Raw genomic sequence first — 7,146 nt, forward strand, 5'->3', positions numbered from 1 at the left:
ATGTTACTCAGTTAGGACAGGTATCTCGCATGAAGCCCCTGTAAACACACACAGGTATCTGATGCACATGTTACTCAGTTAGGACAGGTATCTTGCATGAAGCCCCTGTAAACACACACACAGGTATCTGATGCACGTTACTCAGTTAGGACAGGTATCTCGCATGAAGCCCCTGTAAACACACACACACACACACACACACACAGGTATCTGACGCACATGTAACTCAGTTAGGACAGGTATCTTGCATGAAGCCCCTGTAAACACACACACACAGGTATCTGACGCATGTTACTCAGTTAGGACAGGTATCTCGCATGAAGCCCCTGTAAACACACACACAGGTATCTGATGCACGTTACTCAGTTAGGACAGGTATCTCGCATGAAGCCCCTGTAAACACACACACAGGTATCTGACGCACATGTAACTCAGTTAGGACAGGTATCTTGCATGAAGCCCCTGTAAACACACACACACAGGTATCTGACGCACATGTAACTCAGTTAGGACAGGTATCTTGCATGAAGCCCCTGTAAACACACACACACAGGTATCTGATGCACACGTTACTCAGTTAGGACAGGTATCTTGTAGGGGTGTAACGATATTCAAACCGAACCGAAAAACCGCGATACAACAGCCACGGTTCGAACCGCGATACTCTCATGTCGAACCGAACGCGCCCCGCCCCCCGCTGCCCAACTCTCACTTCACTTTGTCACAAAACAATTTTTTCTTCCTTGACATTTGATTAAATAGTAATTAATGAGTACACTTTTAACAACTAATAAGAGCTGTAGTTTTAATAAATATTATTATAATATTATTTACTAAAAGTGCATGTCACGTGATTTGGGTGATCGATCACGCTCGGGAGTTTACATACGCACTTCAGGATGGCAACTCCGCGCCACGGCATATTGTGATTGAAGACCCTGCCCACACAGCAAAGGAGTCCGTGGCGGACCCGCCCTCAAGCCGCCAGATCCGCCTGACTGTCAGATTCGTTTTCGCTGCGCTAACAGGATCAGCCCCGCCTCCAGGATCGGCCCCGCCTGCGGTTTTAATCGGCGGACCTAGAACGGATCACATACGGATCCGCACTTCGGACGCGCCTTAACATGTGCCCCGCCCCCTAACGCACTGTCACCTCGCGGACTCGCTACAGACGCTGGGCGGACCCGCTGACCAAACGCGCCTAATTTCAACTGTCGCCATCGTCGTCACAGAATCATTCTCCGCTCTGTGGAAAAGCTAACCGGCAGGTCGACAAGCACAGAACACGGTAAGAATGGTTCAAATATGCTTTATTTGTACAGTTACTTAGCTGTAAAACATTACCGTTCATACCGTTCAACATACCGATGATTTTATTTCTGAAATGATTGTGGCAAACGAAGTTAGCAAATTGTCATTAGCGTAGATTTGAGTAAAAATGTATTTGATAATTAATAACTTTGAGTAAAAAGCTATTTGGATGGTATATTCTTTCTGTCCGGGAGGTTAGGTGATTTAATTAACGTTAGCTGTCCGGATTTTTATCACACCCTGATCGCGTATTTTCTCCCCTCCAGTAACGTTAAAATGTCAGGCAATATTATCATGTTAGGCCTAACGTTACCCAACTTACGTTTTTCACTGAATTTCTGGTATAACATGTCCATTTTTGTTTACATTTTGACAGTTCCACCTCCCCATGTAATGTTGTTTCAAAAAAATAATTAATATTATATGATACTGTGTTTGTGTGTGTGTGTGTGTGTGTGTGTGTGTGTGTGTGTGTTCTGTTGCAGCTTACAGTTTGTTCAAGTGCCACCAGTCTTATTTTGGAGTTTCATCTTTTCCTGACATCAGAGTAAGTAAGATTTAATACTGTTCCAACTGGATTTGTTGTCAAATACTGACACTGGTCCACACTACAGCATTTAATACTGTACTGGTTTGGTTAGTTTGAGTCCATTTTTGTTTACATCATGACAAATATATTCTCCACCACCTCCCCATGTAATGTTGTTTCAGATAATTATTTCATATCATATTAAGATTGTGTGTGTGTGTGTGTGTGTGTTCTGTTGCAGCTTACAGTTCACAGTTTGTTCAAGTGCCACCAGTCTTATTTTGGAGTTTCATCTTTTCCTGACATCAGAGTAAAGTAAGATTTAATACTGTTCTAACTTGATTTAGCCAGATATGTTGTCAAATACTGACACTGGTCCACACTACAGCATTTCAATTGTCAAGGCTTAAAAATTCGCAAATTATCAACTTGAAGATGCAGCACTGGCCCAATGGGGCAGGTGAAAGTTCCTGCAACTGGCCCAAGTATCTTTCACGCTGGCCCCGGGCCATCAGGCAGTCCTTATTGTCGAGCCCTGCTGTATAATTATTTTTGAAAACACTCAAAATTTTGGTTATTTTCCACAACTCACTAGTTGAAATGTGTATTTTGTGTTTCTGTTACATTTCTTTTAGATAAAATGAATAGAAAAACTGTACCTGTCTCCAGCTCCACCTTAAGACAGTAAGTTCTTTAGCAACTTCACTGTAAGTTGACAGTTCATTGTTGATTCAATTGAGTTCAGTAAGGCCACATTTATACTGCAGGTCTTGATGCCCAATTCTGATTTGTTGACCATATCTGAATTTCTTTTATTTTTTGGACCAGCTTTTTTAATTTAAAAGTGACCCATATGCAATTACACCATACACTTGGTGAAATAACCCAAGGTAGACATACTGACCTGTTCTTGAAACAGGAAGTTCAATTTATCTGGTGCTGTTTGTTACTTCCTTCTCGTTTAAGGATGTTTGGTGCCACAAAATTGGTACAGTGATGGAGTTACCTATTGGCCAAACTACAAAAATGATGAGAGAGTGAACGGGGCAGTGAAAAATTCTAAGGAACCTGGACCTGACTGGAAAAAATATGATGCCAGAGTCATGTGGTATGCTATTTTCTTTTTAAATAATCTAAATGGCTTTTGTAAGCAAATATCAAAGTATTTTGCCAATATGTTATATGGGAAGAAAATCCTTTTAATTACATTCTCATATTGTTCTGTTGTCTATAGTTCTACTCTATTAATTTGAAGGTCTACTGAAGTTTAACATGTAGGCTATTTATTTTTTAGATGACTACTTTGTGGCACAACAACTCTTGAAGAAAGCTCTAAATTGCAACACATCAGATCTACAGTCTGAAGAGGAAGAGGAGGCCAAAAAGAAGGCCAAAGCCGATGTTAGTATACGTATATTATCCTTTATATTTTACATTAACTTTTTGGCCTCTATATTTTCTCAAAAACATAATTTAGTGTGTTAGGATATGATGAACCCGACAACCACCACACGTAAAGCCAGCTGAAATATAGATAAAGCAAATTTTTATCCAAAGCAACTTACATTGCATTTTAAGGTACACATTTACATTCTTATCAGTTCTTGCTTCCCCTGGGAATTGAACCCATGACCTTAGCATTGCAAGCGCCAACACTCTACTGTTTGAACTACAGGAAGGCTTTACATTTATTATAATTATTAATAAGAGTAATTAATAAGATGTTTACTGCTTGTTTTTTTCCACCCTAATTTATAGTCATTTCTTGGGAGACTCTGATGAGAGCGAGGAGGAAGATGCTCATAAAAAGAGGCAAACTTTTAACACAACCATCAGCTCCTGTTATTGCACCACCACCTTTTATCCTAAGTAGCGGCACAGCTGCTCCACCTCCACCCATTTCTCCGCCTCACTGTTCACAGAGACCAGCAGAAGAGCAAACCCCTTCTGCAAGCAGGGTCTACAGACCTACCTGGCGGGGGGGCGGGGGGTGGGGGAGATGTGGATCAGACAGTATTGCCTGCTCTGGTGAGCAATACCTCATTAGATACAAGACTCAAATAGAGTTTATTTTGTCAGCTTTTTTATTTTTATGCATGCTTAGTCCTGTGTCAAATTTACTATTTAACTTTTATCATATTTAGTCAACCTTATCCTGTTTTTGTTTAGTTCTTTTTTTAGTCAACTAAACTTATGGGCATTCAAGTTTTATTCAAGGAAAACTTTTTTTTTTTTTTTGTCACGCTGTATAATGGTTAAAATTATAATCACTTAGTCATTTTAGTTGAACTTCTGTTTGTGTTTGTGCCAAATTCTTTAGGGAGTCTATGAAAGTCTGTAGTTTTCTTATGTCTCATTAGAACTACAGAAACGCGACCCGATCTGGCAATCTTACATAGCGTGGTTATAGCAGATAAAGGACCGCAAAGCGGAGGCAGAAGTGCCTTTCACCCTGTTACGACTTGACATTATTTTAAGTTAAAAAAAGAATTATGTCTATCCTCTAAAAAACAACGACCTGGTAGCTTCAATGTGATTTCATGACATGTAATGAAAATCTGCTTATGTATTACAGGTGGTGTGAGAAAGAGCCATGTCTCCTGTGCCGCCACCGATGACGACATTACAAAACATGTAATCCGGTGGTTCAACCTGGCATCAGATAGGGGAAGCTCAAGGAGCCGGATCCCCTGTCAGCAAACCTTGACCCAACAGTAGTGAAAAAAAATACTTTATCATTTTAGTGTAATGTTTTTCACTAAATAAAATGATGTTCTTGGTACAATTCATGGTTGATTTCATTTTTTTCTGTAATGTCTATTCAATGTATACATGTATAAAACTATTTAAAAAATTAGTAAATACATTTATAGTCTGTAATAACCTATTTTGTTATTGTTAGTTGGCTAAAAATTATTAATGTTTAATGATTCATGTTTTATTCAAAGGCACATACATTAATAACTATTCAAGCTTTTATAGAGCAGTCCAGTCTATCTAATGTTCGTCCACCATTAGATTTTAAATATATCTGTAGCTATAGTTTTGGCCAGATAATCAAGTGTGGGGAAAAAAGTGGCATTGTAGACGGAATTTTATGAACGGGTCCAAAACGGACCCGGGCCGGGCATATGACCGGGTCCAAAACGGACCCGGAGCGGATATGCGGCTCATTCGCGGATCCAAAGCGAAGCCGGGGCGGATGTACCCATTTATGTACGGATACGCAAAGGGACCGCAGCGGTGTCAGACCGGATCCGCGAGCCGCCACCGCGGCGGATCCGGCGCGGTGTGCAAGTGGACGCAGTTTCGGATCCGCTTTCTGGATCCGTTCCGGAGTTCACTGTACCTCCGCGGCGGATGCGTTTCGTAGCCAGTTTGCTGTCTGGGTGCGGTCACAACCACTGACTGATATTGATACAGCAGCAACAGCAGCGCTGATCACGAATCTTGAGAATGATCACCGACACCTGTCATCGTCCAATATGATGACATATCACAGCTTTTTTTAATCATTGTTTGATTTGCGAACATAATCCTTTGCCGTCTGGCCGCTTCCGCTTCAAGCCGTACTCGTCTCGCGCTAACGGTAATTTCCTTTCACTGTCCACGTTTTGATTTCGGCAAATCACTTTTGGCGAATGCAAACAACGTGATTATTGTTCATGAGTCCAACATCCAGCCACGCAAGAAAACATGTAATCTACCTGAGGGAATAATATGCTCACAAAACATTTCTGATTATTATTTGTTTAAAACGGTTTTGTTCCCCCCCCAGGATTCTTTGATGAATGTAAAGATCATAAGATATTTATTTGAAATAGAAAGCTTGTGTAACACTATAAATGTACTGTCACTTTTGATTAATGTAATGCATCCTTGCTGAATAAAAGTAGGCAATTACTTTCTTTAATTACTTTCCCCAAAAAATAATCTTAACCTCAAACTTTTGAACTGTAGGCCTATGTATAATGTTAAAAAAGCTTTCCATTTCAGATAAATGCGGTTATTTTGAATGGTGGTTTGTTTGTAATGTGACATATATTTTTTTGTATGACATTAAAATTATTTTTAGAATTAAATTGTACATAAATAGGTTAAGCAATACAAATGTGTTTGTCTGATAACCTTTTAAACATAGCCTATACTTAACTACAGTTTGCAGACACTGAAATTATGTACATTGTGCGATACAGTAAATATTTTGAGTGTCCCTCATTTTCCTATAAAGAACCACAATTGTCCCGCATTTTACTTTTCTGAAGTTGGCAACCCTACTCAGGTGTGCAGTTTATTTCTGACTAGTCAGTGGAGACATTTAGGCTATTTCATTTTAGTTAACTCGGGTGTGCTAACTGCTCTAAAGAAAACATGAAGCCAATGTATAAAATTAATAAAGTTAAGTTAAATTATTGTTGTTGTTGTTGTTTTTATTAAGTTAAAAGTGAATCTAGTGTTATTATTGCTGGTGGTGCCCTGCCATGAACCCTGCCCCCACAGCAAACAGAACCGAACCGAACCGTGGCTCCAAAACCGTGATATGAACCGAACCGTGGCATTGGTGTATCGTTACACCCCTAGTATCTTGCATGAAGCCCCTGTAAACACACACACACAGGTATCTGACGCACATGTTACTCAGTTACTCAGTTAGGACAGGTATCTTGCATGAAGCCCCTGTAAACACACACACACAGGTATCTGACGCACATGTTACTCAGTTAGGACAGGTAAGTTATCTCGCATGAAGCCCCTGTTAACACACACACACAGGTATCTGACGCACATGTTACTCAGTTAGGACAGGTATCTCGCATGAAGCCCCTGTTAACACACACACACACACACACACACACACACACAGGTATCTGACGCACATGTTACTCAGTTAGGACAGGTATCTCGCATGAAGCCCCTGTAAACACACACACACACACACACAGACACAGACACAGACACAGACAGACAGACAGACAGACAGACAGACAGACACACACACACACGCACACACACACACACACACGCGCGCGCACACGCACACGCACACACACACACACACGCACACACACGCGCGCGCGCGCACACACACACACACACACACACAGGTATCTGACGCACATGTTACTCTTTAGTAACAATATCACGTGAAACCACTCCTTACATTTGAATCCTATTGCATCTTTTACAAAACTGTTTGCCTCTTGATCATAATAAAAGCTCAAAAATAGTTACCGAATTCGCTGTTTTGTCCTTGACTGTCCATGGCTGTTTAATGACGACCAGCCTGCTCTTCATCGTCCTTCAGT

General features: G+C 40.7%; 1 long non-coding RNA gene across 1 annotated transcript; it reads left to right on the top strand.

Annotated features, from left to right (window-relative positions):
• The first annotated feature begins 1,193 nt into the window (after positions 1-1,193).
• On the top strand, positions 1,194-3,239 carry LOC308699087. The gene is made up of 6 exons (XR_014031140.1): positions 1,194-1,288; positions 1,797-1,858; positions 2,082-2,155; positions 2,476-2,524; positions 2,807-2,948; positions 3,135-3,239. It is a non-coding gene; the product is annotated as an uncharacterized lncRNA (long non-coding RNA).
• The last annotated feature ends 3,907 nt before the right edge of the window (positions 3,240-7,146 follow it).

The sequence above is a fragment of the Scardinius erythrophthalmus genome (genome assembly GCF_964197995.2).
Source record: "Scardinius erythrophthalmus genome assembly, chromosome: 12".
NCBI lineage: Eukaryota > Metazoa > Chordata > Actinopteri > Cypriniformes > Leuciscidae > Scardinius > Scardinius erythrophthalmus.